Genomic DNA, 17,387 nt, shown 5'->3' with positions numbered 1-17,387 from the left:
ATCAGTCACACAAACTCCAAAAAAAGAGGAGGGGGAGACCACACATTATGAAGCCAGCATAACATTGCTACCAAAATTTGACATGGATCTTATTTTTAAAAAGGAAACTTCAGGCCAATCCCTTCCATAAACATAGACACAAATACCCTAAACAAAATACCAGTGAACTGAATACATTAAAAGGACAATATATCAGGATCATGTGGGTTTATTCTAGGAATGAAGTTTTCTTTAACAAATGAAAACCAATCAGTGTGGTCTACCACATCAACAGAATAAAGGAGAAAAATTATATGACCATCTCAATAAAGGCAGAAAAATCAATCAATAAAACTTAACAGCCATTTACGGTAAAAGTTCTTATCAAACTAAGACTAGAAGAGAATTTCTAAGTTTTGTAAAGAACAGCTACAAATTCTGTAACCAATTTCGTCAACCGTCTTCCATTCCCCATAGGGGCCGGTATGCAGTGGCTACAGACAGCAGCCTCCTTGATAGTGGATGTGGCCTATTGTTTATACGGGTTGCTCTAATGGACCTGGGAGACAACCCTTTTCTGTTGATGTTCGTATCTGACCTCCTGCTGTCCCCAGTCTAAGCTCCCGATAGGTATGTGAAATGCCTTTGGAAAGCCCTAGGATATGGTAGCCAGGGTCCACACCAGCCAAGTCATCATGTCCATCCTCATCAAGCTTTGAAACAAGGAGCATGTGATTGAGGCTCTATGCAGGGCCAAGTTCAAGTTCCTGGGCAACCAGAAAATCCAAATCTTCAAGAAGTGGGGCTTTACCAAGTTTAATGATGAATTCGAAGACATGGTGGCTGAGAAGCACTTTATCCAGATGGTGCTGTGGTGAAATACATCCCAGTCATGGCCCGTTGGACAAGTGGCAGACCCTGCACTTAGGAAGTTTTTGCCAGCACTGCCTTTACCCAACTTGTGCCCATGAATAAACTACATCCAGAATGATTTTTTTAAAAAAGAATATCTACAAGTATTCTACAGCAAATGTAACATTTAATGGAGAAATAGTGAAAGATTTCCCCTGAAATCAGAAATAAGACAAAGAGGCTCACTATCACCATTTCTATTTACACTTCAATGAAACAAGAAAGAAATAAAGTGTTACAAGAATTGGAAAGAAAATTGCTAATATTTGTAGTCAAAGGGTTTTATACATAAGAAAAAAACAAAATAATCTATAAATTATTATAATTAAAAAGCAAATTCAACAAAATTGCTATTTTAAGGCTAAGGTAAAATATCAGCTTATGCATTAATGGCAAACAGAAAGTAGCATTTTAAAAATGATACTGCAAAAATGAAAGAAACAAAGAAAAACAACAAAAACAAAAACAATACCATATGCAATAGCATGAAAAAAGTCAAATACTTAGGAATAAATGTTATAAAAGATACGCAAGACCTACATACAGAAAACTATAAAACTTTGCTGAAATTTAATAAAATGTAAAAATGTTTATTCTTCCCAAATGCATCTTTGCATTCAATGCAATCCCCATCAAAAGTCCCAGTTTTTAAATGGAAATTGACATGTTATTCTAAAATTTACATGGAAAGACAAAGAGCCAAAGAAAACCAATATGCTCTTAGGGAGGAAAGCAAAGCTGGAGGACATGCACGTCTGGATAGTAAGAAAAATGATAAAGGTACAGGAATGAATTCGGTGTGGTGTTGGTAAGGATGCAAGGAAATAGGCACCTTCCTAAGGAAGCAGTCTAGTTTGTCAGAAGGAACTCTCTAAAACATTGATTTTCCAAATAGCAAGTTTGTCAGATAAATCTGCAAATGTACCACATTTACTGATTTATAAAACACAAGTGCATGCACACACACACACACACTCAAAAAACATTCTGGAGGACTGTGAGGCTGTATGGGGATGGAACCTTCAGAAGTGCTTCCCACTGTTTAAACGGCTATGTGCGATTTCTAGTAAAGTATGATTTATAAATTGCAAAAATAATAAACAGTATTATCAAGTTGGTAGCAATTTGCAGAAAATTCATATAGTTCACAGTTCAGGGCAAAATTGGTCAAAACATAAGATGGAAGATATCAACAGGAGAACAGAATCACCAAACCTGAAATACACTTTTCAACAGTATGAAATAACCATGGACAGAGCCAAATGTAAATAGGCCCGAAATCTTATAAACACCAGAAGATGGGCTAGGCAAGAAAAAGGCAGAACTGTCACATCAATTTAATTCCAGAAATTCAAAATTAAGGCTGAGCTGCTATTTGAGAGGCTGAAGAAAGATTTCCCCAAATGTCTAAAGATTGGTAAAATAGAAAATGACAGGCAAAAGCACTAAAAAGTGTCTGAAACAATCTCATCACAGGAAAAGATGAAATTTTAATTTTAATTGCTATAAGGCATTAAGGCTGATATGCAATTTGGAGAATTAGTAAATGAATGCTAAAAATGCATATAATTGAAAAAATTTAAGATAGTTACCAGCATACTAAAGATATGGAAGGAATCAGAAAAAGTCCCATCTGATATGAAATCCTGACATTTTGGTTTCTAACAAGGAATAATTGGGATATGAGGACTTGGTAGCACTTTGAAGAAGAGCTGACATAAAGAGTAAGTCATTATAAGCAGTACCAAAGGAGTCTGAGAACCCAGAGGAGATTATAAAATGAATGGTATGCTAAGTGCTTCAGATATGATGGACATTAACCATCAATATAAAATTATTGAGGAAGGATAAAGAGTAAATTGGCTACTAATCCTGAAAATGCGGAATGACTGGTAAATTAAGAGAGGAACTAAGGAATGACAGTAGCACCCATATCACATATTAAATTTTGTCTACTCATCACTAGAAATAACAAACCAAGGTACTATTGAGAAATTAACTGAAGATTCATAAAAATGTTAAAAGTGTGACAATGGACAAAAAGGAATTCAAAAGTGGTCAGTAAAAAGTGAACAATTCCCATTTAAAATGATGAAATTCTGGTTTCTAATGAATATTTTCCAGGATATTAAAGATACATACACAAAACCCAGCAGTTTCAGCAGAGCAAGCCTCAGCTCCTGCTATGGGGACAGAATGAAAACCAGCCCCCTCAAGTTTGATGGCAATTTCCAAAAGTCAAAGGAAAACTTTCCCATGCCATAGAAATTGCTTTACAACAACGCTAATCACTACATTTGTTAAAGTTTAGTTTGTTAATTGTCATTCAGTGATTTGGCTTGGCTTATTTATTCATTGATTTTATTTATGTAACTGGCCATTTTGTGACTGGTCATTTGATAAATTGACTTCTTGCAGAATGGCTTTTGATGAATTCAGTGTTGGTAACTTTACCCAGAACCATTTGTTCTACAGCAAGGGGGGAATGCATATAGTTGTGGGGACTGGGCGGCAATCTTTCTTACAGGCTATAAAAACGTCACGTTCTTTGACCAGCAAATTCCACTTCTAGGAAATTATCATGAAGAAATAATGACAATGTGTAAAAAGATTAGGCTACGCAACTTCATAACAGAATTGTCTTCTGTGGTAAAATATTAAAGGCAAGCTAGAAATTTCAATAAAAGGGGACTGGTTATATAAATCGAGTGAATGTGTACAGCAGACTATTAAGAAGCTTTAAAAATTGTGCAGTGAAAGAATATTTATTATCTTAGAAATTTGTCCAAACATTATTAAGTTTAAAAAATAAAAGAGGTTGCAAAACTGACCAATATGGGAAAAAGGACTTGGCCCAGTGGTTAGGGCATCCGTCTACCACATGGGAGGTGCGCGGTTCAAACCCCGGGCCTCCCTGACCCATGTGGAGCTGGCCCATGCACAGTGCTGATGCGCACAAGGAGTGCCCTGCCACGCAGGGGTGTCCCCCGCATAGGGGAGCCCCACGCGTAAGGAGAGCTGCCCAGCGCGAAAGAAAGTGCAGCCTGCCCAGGAATGGCACCGCCCACACTTCCTGTGCCGCTGATGACAACAGAAGCAGACAAAGAAACAAGACGCAGCAAATAGACACAGAGAACAGGCAACCAGCCGGGGGCGGGGGGGGGGGGGGCGCGGATTAAATAAAATAAATAAATCTTTTTTTGAAAAAAAAACAACAAAAACAACTGACCAATATGACTTGGCATTATGGATAATTTTTATTTTCTACTCTGTTTATCTTCATTTTCTAAATTTTCTACACTGAATGTGAATTGCTTGTTTTATTATATAGGAAAATATCAATCACCCACTATCTTGGAAGCCAGGAGACCTATGAATCCTCACTGTGTGTGTGAGACCTTGAATAAGCCCCTGGGGGGAAAAAAGATAAAAAATAACAACATAACAACAAAAAAGTCCCTAGGCTCCTCATCAAACCTTTGTACTTCTCATCTTCCTTGTGCCTCATGCTTCTCCCCTTGTCTCTCCTTTCCCTGCTGGACAGGTACAGGATACTATATATCCTGCCACAACCCACTAAATGGACTGGGGGAGAGTGTAAACTACAATGTAAACTATAATGCATGCGGTGTAGCAGTGCTCCAAAATGTATTCACCAAATGCAATGAATGTGCCACAATGATGAAAGAGGGTGTCGATGTGGGAGGAGTGGGGTTGGGGTGGGGAATGGGGTATATGGGAACCTCTTACATTTTTTAAGGTAACATTTCGTGTGATCTATGTATCTTTTTAAAAAAGACAATTAAAAGTTAGCTATTATATATATATATATGGTTAGTAACTCTACGTCTTGGAAACCACAGCCCATGAACTGCAGCACTGCTGGAACTCTGAACAGTTTATGTTTTTGATTGTATGTTGTTGGCTTAGAGACAATAATCATTTCTTGAGCAGCAGGTCCTTTGCTGGGCACAAGTAATGCCAAGAGAAGGAAGACAGTCCTCCCAGCTAATACTCAAGGAGAAGAGATTCTGTTTCAAAAAACTGCACTGCAATATGAGAAACGTGCTAATAAAAGTCTGAGCAAGGCCAGGTGTTAGAAGATCACAGAGGTCAGTGGCGACTTCAAGGAAAATGTAGCATTTGCGTTGGATCCTGAAAGGAAGAGCAGGTAAGCCCACAGGTGTGGAATACTTGTTCTATCCTGCCCAGTAGACTTCTCTCATCCTCAAGACAGTCCCATCAGGGTGTTCATCAGTCATCCTCTTCCTTTCCGCCCACTTTTTCTTCAGCAATGCACAACACTAAAGCTCAAGGCGGGCAAGTAATTTGTCCCAGGTCACTGTGCAGATCACTCCTTGCCTGTTCTGCTCTACTTTGCAGGGCACAGACCCCAGCGAACTCCATTTCCTGGGCCCCATGGCCAAGGGTTCAGGCAAGTGGGAGGCTAAAGGGGGGCCCTTAGGGACAAGGTCGGCACTGTCTTCCTCCTAGATGCCCTCCCGCAAACCGCGCCGCACCCCCTTGCCCTGGACATCCCTCCTGTGGCCCAGCTCCCACTGTAGGCCACTAGAGGGGGCTCTCGTAACTCACCGCCTCCCTGTGCCTCCCCTGCCCCGTGGTAGTAGCAACTTCCTAGGATGCCTATCCCTGCTCTGCCTCAACGACGGCTCCTGCAACAGCATCGTCACTAGTTCCCTGGGTTAAAATCCCTCCTTGAACTACTTAACGGGGGCTCTGTCTTCCCCCAATACATCCTGACCCCTATCGTCACACCACTAAAATTTGGCTGAACTAGGCTTTACCCTCACAGCTCTTGGACTCCGAGGTCTTCAGAGATAAGAGCCCACATTTACTGAGCACTCGCTAAGTGTCAAGGTCGTTAGATGATCATCTCCAGTATCCTCCCAACAACCCTATGAAGTGGGCGCTATTATCATCGCCCACTGACAAGAGACTGGGGCCCAGGAAATAAAGCAAACTTGCCCAAAGCCACACAGCAAGCGAGTGGACCCAGGCCAGCTGAGTCCAGGGTCTGTGTTGTGGTGAGCACAGGTTGGATAGGACGGAGTAGGGAGGCCGGGGAGACGCTCGAGAGTGGAGCGCATTAGGTAGCGGCACAGAGGAGCGCGGCGGTGACCTGGACCAAGTCTGTTGACCTTTCAGGGGTCGTTCCTTGGCTGTAATTTGTGAGGAAGGCCTGGTTGCCAAGCCCCTCCCCCATCCAACAGCAGCTCCCCACACTGAACATCTGCGAGGAAAGAGGGAGCTCTGGCCTCTGATTGAAGAAAGGCTGCTAAGAAATCCAAGGCGCAGTGTTAAATGACCCACCCTCCCTCTTCCCACCGTCCTCCACCCTCAGGTGAGAAAAGCCCATAATCCCCTGCGGAAAATCCACCTCTCCTTCAGGGTTCCGCTTCCTTGGCATTTGCGGGGAATTCAGGTTGCTCTGACTCTAATTAGCAGGTGCTAAGCAGTTGCCACATTTCCTAGTAAATATGTCAAAACACAAAATCCATTCAATCTTTCCTCTTCTCCCTTCCCCCTCCTCCTCTAAAACGTGCTTTTCTCTCTTGGCGGCTCAGCCCAGGAGTGTTTTTCTTCAACAAGAGCGGAAGTGGCATTAACCCAAGGATTCTGGCAGTTTGACAATTCTTTTCAAGCCCCCTTCTGCCCTCCTGGTCGCGCATCCATCTGTTCGCCCCTTCATGCATTTGCCCTCTCTGGGGCAGGCACTGCCTTGGTGCTGCGGCCTTCACAGGGGATGCTCAGGTAGAAGGCTGGCATCCCCAGGGATCCTCGAGAGAACTTCACCCAGGGCTCAGCTGAGCCAGAGGGTGCCGCAGCCTCCGGGGAGTCGTGCACTTGATTTCCACCAGCTCTCTGGCCCTCCTGCTGGGGTGATTCCAAAACAACTCCCTAAACCGAGCAGCCGCTGCCCCACCTCCCGCTGGGCTTCTCTCCCCAGCATCCGCCCGGCTCGCCCCGAGTCAGCCGGAATGGAGCAGAATATCCAGCCGGGGCCACCACCCCTTCCTCCCGGCGCCTCCCCGCAGCCTTCCCTCCCCACGCCTCGCCCCGAACAAAGGAAACAGGAAGTTGAGAGGGAGGGGCCGCGGGTCCGCCGCCCCCGCCGCCGCCAGGTTTCTTTTACAGCCTGGGAACCTGGAGCCGCGCAGATTTCTCACGGCCAAAATGAGGGACCCCGGGGTAGGGCTGGGGGTGGGGAACTTGCCCATCTGAGTTTTTGGTTTTGTTTTGATTTGTTTTTAACGAGGGTGACGCACAGGAATATAAAATCCAAAATGGTTTCGGAGGTCGGAGGTGAGGTTTCAGCCAGGAGGCCCCCCGCGGCCCTGACTTTGGCCGCCTCCGTCCCGGTGCGCTGAGGCTGGGCGGAGCAGGGGGAGGGGGCGCCCAGACCAGGATCTCAGGGTGAACGTAGTAACCCCACCCGACGCCGCCAAAGCCGTGATTTCCACCGCCGCCCCCCCTTCCTTTGTGAGTAACCCGAGGGGCTACTCCCTGCGGATGCCCCCGCTGCCGTCCTCCCTCCGTCTTTCCGACCCAGACTCAGCACCTCTGGCGCTCCTCGCTAGGGCCTCGGGCACAGAAAGGAAAAGGATTTGATCCTTGCGGGGGAGGAGAAGCGCCTGGCTCTAGGCAACAGAGATAGAGAGACCCAATCATTTCAGCCGAGGTTGCAGGGACTGCAGGGTAGCAGGGCTGGCAGGGGCTGGGAGCCTCTACCGGCCCAGGCTGCGCGGGGTGCGACCACTGAGGCGCAGCGAGGTGGGGTGACTTGCTCAAGATCCCCCAGCCAGCCACAGTCGGCGTAAACTCACAATAAAGCCTCCTGATTTCACAAATTGAGTATCTCCACATTTCTGTCCAGTGTGTGTATGAGACCCTCATCCCGGTCAGTTCCCTCTTCCTCCTCTCCACCTCCTCCCCCTTCTCCTCAAGGGCTTCTCGAAGAACTGACGACACTCCCTTCTGCTTCAACTCCTCAAGCTTTTGATTCTGAAGTGCCCAGGGCAAAGGAAAGCAGTTGCTAGAACCATTGCAAGAGGGCAGGCAGGCGATGAGAAGTGCCGGCAAAATCCTTGTCATTAATTTATACCATTTCGCAGCTCCTGCAGTCTGCCTGCTCCCTGCTGGTCCTGCCATGTCCTTACTGAGATTGCCTTTCTGTTTGTTGCTATTGTCTGAGAAATAAAATGGTTTTGATTACACCCACAGTCTCTCGTGAATGACTCTGCTTTGGCTACCCACAAAGCAGAAGGCACCAGCTACCCCTCTGCTCCTGGTTCCTGGAAGAGGCCTGCTGGCCGCTGGGGGGCTGGGGCCTCTGGACAGCACAGCCCCCCTCCCTTCCGTGGCTGGGTGTGGGTTGGGGCCAGAAACAGGGAGAGTTGGGTTCAAGAGCAGACTACAGGGAGGGCCAGTTTTCTCTTAGCTTCAAAGGAGGGGGAGGCAAAGGAGAGGAGATACCGTGTTCTGAGGGCCTGAGCCGGGGATCCGTCAACAGATAACACCCTCTCTATGCCGGGCCCTGAATGTCGATGCTGGGATGCTGGGAAGAAAGCGGTGGAGCCAGGGACACAAACGGCAGCACATCTGGGCAGGGACGCGATGCAAAATACCTAACAACTGTACCTGCACAGACACCAGCCAACTGGCTGCCCCGTAGCCCTGAGACTGGGCCCCAGAGCCCCCTCCCCAAACTGGGCCAGGCTTTAACCCTTTGATGGCTGGATGCTGGTATGGTCAGGCAGGGGGAGTCCTAAAGGCTGGGGCAGCCGGGCTGGTGGCGCCCAGACAGCAGCTGCTCACCAACCAGCACAGATGAATGATGATGTTACAGCAATATTAAATGTCACTCATCTCTGCAGGAGGCCAGGTAAGGGGGTTGTGGAGGGACTGTGGCAAACTGCCCATAGTAGTGGGCAGCCGCTACTCAGCAACAGCCCATAATTGTGTCGTGGGAGGAAAGGGACCAGTGATTTCAGAGCTTCCAGTTTTTCAAGGAGAGTCAGACCTGAAATTTACGTGTGTGTGAACCCTTTTGATTAAGGGGAGAAAAAAAAAAAAATATATATATATATATATATAAACACACAAAAAGCCTGGGCCAAAGAAAATGTATCTTTGCCCCGCTCCCCTCCCCTGGGAACTCCCAGTCTGAGCCTGCTGGCCTTAGGATACCAGCAACTGTGCTGGACTTTACAGGTCATAATTGCAGTTAATCCTTACAACCAACCATAAGGTTCATGCTATTTTCCCCAGTTGACAGATGAGAAAACAGTATCAGTTTTCTATGGGGTGACAGGAACCCAAAAGGGACCCACTTTGGGTAAAAAAAAGTTTTCATGCACTTACTGGCACCTGACAGTGCTGGACTGCAGGCAGACCTGCAGAATAACTGGCAGGGGAGCCGGAACGGGGAGCAACCAATCTAGGATGGCTATAGAAGTGACTGGGAAAGGGGCATAAATGGAAATGTAGAAGTGGGAATGGGGTAGGTGCATTAGAGAGACTCTGGAGAGGAATGAATGAATTTGGTTCATGCAGAGGGAGTCACAGACTCCAAAACGGGAGGCAGAGTGTGGGATGAAATTTTATTTTCCACATGCTTATGAAAGGTCTGTGAGCCACATTTTCTGCTCTGGCCCCAGGGACATGGATAACCATGCACTGCAGGACACACTCCCCTCTGCGGGTCCCCTGTGGGGGCTGCCAGCCAGTGGGTGGGTTGTTGTGTTTGCCTTCTGTAAAGTGGTGCTGCAGTGACAACTGAAGGAGAAGGGTGGGCCTGAGAGGAAGAGAAGGACAGGGACTTGCCTGGGAAAGGATATGGAGACAGGGATAGACATATCTGTTGGAGAAATGGTCCCATTGTCCGGGACAGCAGAGCTGGTGCAAAGTGGAGGTCTAAATGGAAGGCTGCAGCCAAGATGAGGGACCCTTAGGGGACCAGGACCAGAGATTAGATGTTTTATCCAGTAGGCAACAGGGAATCATAGAAGGCTTGATAGCAAGGTGTCTGATGAATTAGGAGGCAGGAAGCTAACATCTGAGTTCCTAACTTGTGCCAGCCTCTTTATAGATCCTTTATCTATCTATCTATATTTATATTATCTTTCATCTAATCATTAGAACAACCCTCTGAAGGAAGTATTAAATATCTCCACATTGCAGGTAAGGAGCTCAAGCCTTGAAAAAGTTAAACAATGTTCCTGAGGTGACAAAAGTAATAAATGACAGTTTGGGTTTGAAATTGGAGTCTAGGGGACTTTGTGGAACTGGAGGTAGACAGAGTGGTTAGAAAGCTATTGTGATATTCTGGGTAGGATAATAAGTTCTACAGCTGCAATAGACGCGAGGAGAAACCTGTGGGTGGGAATGTTGAATACCCGAGTCCGCCTAGTCAGAGCAGGAGCCAGTGACTGATTAGATTTGGATGGGGCTAAGTCCATCTAGGGATGGAAACCCTGGTTAAAAACAAAATAAACAAACAAAAATTACTTTCAGCAATACAGGGCATTGGGGAGAAGGGATCGATTTTAAGATGCTCTTAATATGATGTTAGAAAAGTTGAGCTAGTTGCAGATGTCTGGGAAAGGTCATTTTTACTTTCGAGCTCTGCAGTACAGGAAGGCACAGAAGGTTCCTAACTTTTTTACTAATCCACAGTAAAAAATATATGTATATATACATTTAGCAATACATAGCCTTCCTACAGGAGATGTACTGTACTCTGATTTTGTTCTATCCCATTCTAGTTTATTTCACAGCAGGGCAGAAGATAGGCGAGGAGAATGCTGGTTGCAACAGTCAAGCGATTGATTTCTTGACCCAAAAAGGGGGCAAGTTTCCAAATTTGGGCAGCACTTGAGCAGGCACAGAGTGGAATACATATTGAGTAGCCAATCCTTGTGTTCACCATGCACAGACATTAAGGAAGATATAAAACCAAAGCTTAAAAAACAAGAAAGGAGAGCATATCATCAAGGAGAGGAGAATCAGGAGTGTCTGAGGCTTGCAGAGAAATCAAGGCTGGTAAGCTTTTAAAAGGCCATTGGGCTTGACATTTAGATCCTCAGGGACCTTCCAAGAAACACTTTCAGGCAGGCGGTGGAGGTGGAAGTCAGATTGCAAACCAGAATGGACAGGAGGAAATGAAAGAGAGGCAACAATGCCTTTAAGAGGTATCAAGGTAGAAGGGAGGATTTATTTAAAGACCTGAACACACCTTCGTGCAGAGAAGAGCGAGCCAGCAGAAAAGCAGTGATTGGCAGCTTCAGAAAGTGATGTGTGTGGATGCACTGGGGGCAATATTGGACGAAGTGAAGTCCCTGGGGAGATGGGAGATGCTGGGGTAAACATTGGTGTAAGGTCACTTTGAGAAGGAGGCAAGCCAGGAGGAAAGGGGGAGACTAGGTAAAGATAGACATTGGGGGAAGTGAAGTGGGAGTGATGGCAGGCAGAAGGGGGAGATGATGGAATGTGAACGGCTGACCCCAATTTTCTCAGTAAAGGAGGAGGCAAGGTCATCTGCTGAGAATGAGGCTGGCAACTTGATGAGAATGGGAAATGTTGGGAACAGCTGCAAGGAAGTGTCAACGAGCAAGGAAATTTTTTTTTAAAACGTGCTGAACAGAGGGCCAGTCTAAATGGCTCAATCTCTGAAAACTTTCCTTCGCAGGCCTCAAGGGCCTCTGCCTTCTTCTGTTAGATACTTCCAGGGCAAGGGGTCCCTCTCCGCCCCAGGGTTGCACTTTAGGCTCCAGTTACCACAAGGGCCCAAGGAATGCTGTTGATTCCCTGCTAAATGGCCAGAGAACACAATTATACCCTGAATTTACTCTTTAAGAATCTTGCCTCTAGGCTTTCCAAAATGAGCTGCTGCTTTTAGATTTCAGATTCCACTTCCAGTAAATCTTGACAGCACAGCCTAGCCCATCTGGACCAATCAATCAGCCTTTATCATCAGCTGGGTATTTTTCTCCCTTCTCCCTTTCCTGGGATTCTCAATCCTGTCTCTGAGTCTTGGTATCACCTGGGGAGAGTTAAAATTACTGCTGCTGGCTTCCACTTCTAGAGGTTCATTTAATTGGTCTGGGTTAGTGGCCCAGGCACTCTGAAATCCCCCCCAGATAATTCTAATGTGTCAGTTAAGGATGAGAACAGCTGACCCCCTTGCTGTCAAAGTGTGAACTGTAGACCAGAAGTACCAGCCCTGGCCTGGGAACTTGATAGAAATGCAGAATCTCAGGCCCCCCCCCCCAACCAGTGGAATTAGAATCTGCAGTTCAGTTAGGCCCCCAGGTGACTCACATGCACATTAAAGTTTGAGAAGCTCTGTGTTAGAGACCTAACTTCTAAGGCCCTCCCTCCAGCTCTACGGAAGAGCAGCGAGGAGGGTCTCAGAGAAGCAGCCTGGCAAATAGCTGATGGCTGCTTTCTCCTGGAGTGTGAAAGCACGTCCCCATCAGCCAATCAGTCCACAAGTGCTTCCCATCACATGGACAAGGAAGACAAGTCTCAGAGGGGCTGTTCCTGGGTTTGGCAGTCTTCGGTGTAGTTAGCTGGGGCATTCTTGTTGGCTGACCAACTGTCCTGGTTTGTCTGGGACTGAACCAGTTTTAGCACCAAATGTCCCACATCCTGGGAAATTTGCCAGCTGTGGGCAAAAGGGAATGGTTGGTCACCCTGTGTTAAGGAACATTTAGACCTGATTTTACCTTCCTCCTCGATATACACACCACCGAGGACAAGGCCTTCAGCTACTTTTGTATCCCCAGCTTCTTTTGTTCTGCCTACACTACCCCCATGTGAACACACATAGCTAGGAGCTGGTGTTTTTGTGCATATAGCTGATGCTTAGCAATGTTGGTTCATGCATTCCACAAGTATTTGAGTGTCCTCAACATACCAGCCTCTGTGCAAAGTATGGGGAAACAGTGCGAAAATGGATGTGACACCTGCCCTTGTGGGGCTTAGAGTTCAGAGGGGAGACTGGAAATGATGAAGGTGCAATGGAGTGAGTGCTGAGATCAAGGGAGTGAGGGAAGGTATCCACAGAAGCTTATGGGAGAGGTGCCCAAACCATACCCAGGGCAGAGGACTTCCAGAAAAAAGTTATGACCAGGCCAGAACAGAAGGATGGGAGAAGTGGGTGAGGAGCAAAGGCTTTATGCTTGAGGGCCGGAGAACTGCCCAAGCAGAGGGAATGGGAGAACATGGTTCCTTTGAGTCTGAAAGAAGGCTGGTCTCTAGCTAAGACTCAGTGGGAGATGAGAGGTAAAAGTTGGCCAGAAGTGAGTCTAGAGAGTGGGCAAAGCCACCCTAGAAGCAACATTGTGAAACAAGCCAGGGAGCTAGACAGTCTCCCAAGAGAAGAAGACCCACAGAAGGATCTTAAATAATTTTTAAGAATCAGTTTTGGGTGAAGACTGATCACCCTTTCTAACCTCTCTGTAGAGAATGGATTGGAGAAAATAAGAGTGAAAGCAGAGAGTCAAATAGAAGCTTAGTGATCCAGGAGAGAGATGAGGGTAGCTTGTACTGGGATGGTGGCAGTTAGATTCAGAGAAATGGATGGACTGAAGAGGTATTTAGGATACTGAGGCAACAATTTTAAAAATGATTTAAAACTGCCTGGGATGGAGAAAGGGTGATGGTGAAAAAGGGGAGGAATTGAGAATTATACCCAGGTTTCTGGATTTTTTTATTTTTTTATTTTTATTTTGAACTACACTAAGACATAGAAAAGTTCCAAAAACACTACTGAGAGTTTCCATATATCCTTCCTTGAGTCTCTCTCAATGTTAACATCTTGCGTAATCACAACACAATTATCAGAACCAGGAAATTCACATTGGTACAACATCATAGCCAAAGGAAAAACCCCATTTACATGTCACTAGTTTTCCACTAATATCCTTCCCCCTCCCCACCCCCAGGATCTCCCACTGCATTTAGTTCTTTATCCCAGCTTGCAATGGTCCTTCAGTCTTCCTTGCCCTTCAGGAGCTTGACACCCTCAAAGACCCATGATCAGTTATTTTGCTGAATGTCCCTCAGTTCAGCCCTGTCTGATATCTTCAGGTTTCTGCTTTTGACCCTAAGAAGGGGAGCTCCTTGAGCGCAGTGGCCTCATCCAATTGCTCACTGACAGGTTCCCAGTGCCAGGAGCAGCCACGGACCCACCGTAGGTGCTCAGTGCTTTGAAGGAATGGCTGGGAGGGTGAAGTGCCAACTGCTGACATGGTTAAAAACATGTTTCCTAGATACCACCACCACTACCCTCCAACACACCCCTTAGCAGAAAGGAAATGCTGGTTAGGAAAAGAAAACTTTTTTTTCTTGAGTGGATCCATGAAAGTATTCAAATACCTAATTGATGTGGATTGCATTAATTACATAATCATATCAACTCCCTACAATTGCTGGGGATGGAGGTGGGCCATAACAAGGTAAACAGGACACATGGAATGTGCTCTCTTGAGCTTGCCTTCTGGGGAGAAGGAAAAGGAGGTATGTGGTGATAACAGGGCAGGCAGCATGGGGCAAGTGTGTGTCACAGGGTTACGGCCAGGCATGAGAGGGGGCACACGGGGAGGCCTCGAGGACAAGGGGACACATGAGGCAGGGCTTGGAGGAGGTGGAGGTTGGGGGTGGTCAAGGAAAGGGAGAAGATTGTCGAGGGCAGGGGAATCAAAAGGCACAGGGACAGAAGAGTGTGTTGGGCGCATGGCAGGTGGTAGAGTATGGTTAAAGTGCCTGCTGGGAAGTCAGGGAGACCAGCTGGAAGCTAGATTAAGAGGTTAGGTCCAGGGAAGCAGATGTGGCTCAACTGATAGAGCATTTGCCTACCATATAGGAGGTCCAGGGTTCAAACCCAGGGCCTCCTGGCCCTTGTGATGAGCTGGCCCATGCAGAGTGCTGCTGTGCACTAGGAGTGCCATGCCACACAGGGGTGTACCCCATGTAGGGGAGCCACACACACAAGAAGTGTGCCCCGCAAGGAGAGCTGCCCCACATGAAAAACAGAACCCACACAGGAGTGGCACCACACACACTGAGAGCTGATGCAGCAAGGTGGTGCAACAAAAAAGAGACACAGATTCCCAGGGCAGCCAACAATGCAAGTGGACACAGAAGAACACACAGCAAATGGAGACAAGAGAGCAGACAACAGGGGGAGGGAAGGGGAGAGAAATAAATAAAATCGAAAAAAAAAAAAAAAGAGGTTAGGTCCACCTCCTGGCGGTCCCTGATTGCCACTGTGCTGGGGGCATTTGCCCTTTTACCCTGACTTTGGGAAGCAGGGGCGGGAACTGCTGAGAACTCATTAGTACTCCGTGGATCACTGTGGGTGGGGAGGGCTGGATGCTGCCCACTGCCTCTTCACTGGAGCTTCGTGGTTTGGTGGGCGGCCAACTGGCCCTGCTCAGGGGACCCTGGTCCTCCCACTTCCTGACATTCCTCATGTGTGTGCCTTTCCCGTGTCAATCATCTTCTGTGCGCCCCTTCCCACCCGTTCTCTGAGAGCTCCTACCAGCTCCAGGACCTTCTGTCTCATCTGTGACACCGCTCTCTTCTGCCTCGCTCCAACAGAGGTGACCCTCCCTCGCTCTCTTTCACCCATGGTGTCACCAGAACACCTCTCCGGCTTGACTGTTATGGCAGTTATTTGTCCCCACGCTTGCCTCTCTTGTCCATGGTGAGGAAGAACCCTACCTTACTGATCGTTGCCTCTTAGGGCCAGCACAGCACTTGGCACATCGTGGGTGCTCGAGAAATGGCTGCCGACTTAGGTTGAATTAACTAGTGGAAAAAACACTGGACTTGAAGCCAGGAGTCCAGAATCCAAACCCCAGCCCCACAACCCTACAAATAAGTCACCTGATTTTTCTGAGCCTACCTCCTTCTCCCTACGGGAGAGAGAAAGTGATCATCTCTATTTCAGAGCTGTGTCCTGCAATCCCCTATTATATTCCTGGAGCAGAGTGATTGTACTTCTGTCCAGCACACTTACCTTCCCCATAATTTGTTGTTCAGACTCTGTCTTTCCTGCTAGACACATCACTTATCCTGTCCAGGCCTTGGTTCCTTTATCTCTCAAATGAGGGGATGTCCCTTTCTCAAGCATATTATTCTATAAGTAACAAAACTGATTAATCTTTCCTAGAATGAGGGCAGGTAGTAATGCTGATGGCAACTAGGGAATGACAATTTAAAAAGGGATCGAGGCAAATTTTGCTTAAGAAATATCTGTCAGTTATGCTTTCTTAGTAGTTAGTAGCATTTGGCCATATTGGTTTTCAAATGATTTAGCAATTGAATAGTAATTTAATAAGGTATAGTCCATTCATGTGATCATGGTGTTTCTAAAGTGGGTCCAAAAAAATGGCTCAAAATCAACGAAAATGAAATCATGGCTACTGTACAATATCGCCACGGGGATGGGCAAACCGAAAGGTGGGAGGGTTGGGAAAAACAGAAGATCTAGGAAAGCTATGGGGCCTGGGTCATATTTTTGACATTTTCTTGTGGCTTTCTGTAGCAAGGAAATGGCTGCTCTGTAAGAGACCTGGGAGAAAATTGTGCCTGGTCTTGAATGAGGCACTATTTACGAACCCCACTGGGGAGACCGCGGCATGTTTAGAGTCCTTGGGACTCTGTGCATCCCCGGGTTGGCCTCTTGCTGGTGGGCTGGTTCTTACCATGGTGATCAGGAAACGGGACTCCGGTGCCCCCTCTCTCAAGTGGGCTAGGTAAGGCAGTCTGCTGGTGGAAGCCAGACGGGACTAAGCTGGGGAAGCCCCCAATTTGCACATGCCTCACAGCTGCTGTGGCTGCATGGTAAGGCGGAGATGGGGCACATCCAACCCCACTAACCAGAGTGTGCAGAGAGAGGAAGATGAATGAAAGCTGGGTCTTTCCATTCTCCTAGGGGTGACATTCCTTTTCTCCCTCTGTGCTTTCGGAAAAGCTCTTCCTTCCTGCCAGGAAAGTCCCCCTGTCTTATCTTGCCCAACTTCAAGTCTGCCATAGATACCTCCTCTTGTAAGAAGCCCACCCTGATCTATCATACTTACACAACCACCCTGTGTTGCAACTGTCCCACCTGCAGTCACAAGACTGTAAGACCAGAGCTGTGTCCTAGTTTACTGTTATATCCAGAATCCTCAGCACAGTTCTGGCACAAAGCAGCTGCTCAATAAATATTGGTTGAATGAACTTGAAATTTTACTCCAGTCTGGCAGGAGAAAGGTAAACCAGGAATGTGAATTAGAGGAGCTGCATGTGTTGGAGGAATTCAAAATGCTTCTGGGAAGCAGGCTTGGACCAATGGATGAGGAGTCCGCCTACTACGTGGGAAGTCGGTGGTTCAAACCCCGGGCCTCCTTGACCCGTGTGGAGCTGGCCCACGCGCAGTGCTGATGTGCGCAAGGAGTGCCCTGCCACGCAGGGGTGTCCCCCAT

At 46.9% G+C, this 17,387-nt stretch overlaps 1 protein-coding gene and 1 non-coding gene across 2 annotated transcripts in view; one reads left to right on the top strand and one right to left on the bottom strand.

Annotated features, from left to right (window-relative positions):
- The window catches only part of MARCHF4 (membrane associated ring-CH-type finger 4), a 109,177-nt gene that overhangs the window by 72,491 nt on the left and 19,299 nt on the right, over positions 1-17,387 (bottom strand). The window lies entirely within an intron of this gene.
- Positions 418-551, top strand: LOC111760582 (small nucleolar RNA SNORA70). Its single transcript, XR_002794231.2, has one exon. It is a non-coding gene; the product is annotated as a small nucleolar RNA SNORA70 (small nucleolar RNA).

This window comes from Dasypus novemcinctus, chromosome 7, assembly GCF_030445035.2.
Source record: "Dasypus novemcinctus isolate mDasNov1 chromosome 7, mDasNov1.1.hap2, whole genome shotgun sequence".
Lineage (NCBI taxonomy): Eukaryota > Metazoa > Chordata > Mammalia > Cingulata > Dasypodidae > Dasypus > Dasypus novemcinctus.
The sequence above is the reverse complement of the archived record's forward strand: the minus strand, read 5'-3'. Positions and strand labels throughout refer to the sequence as shown.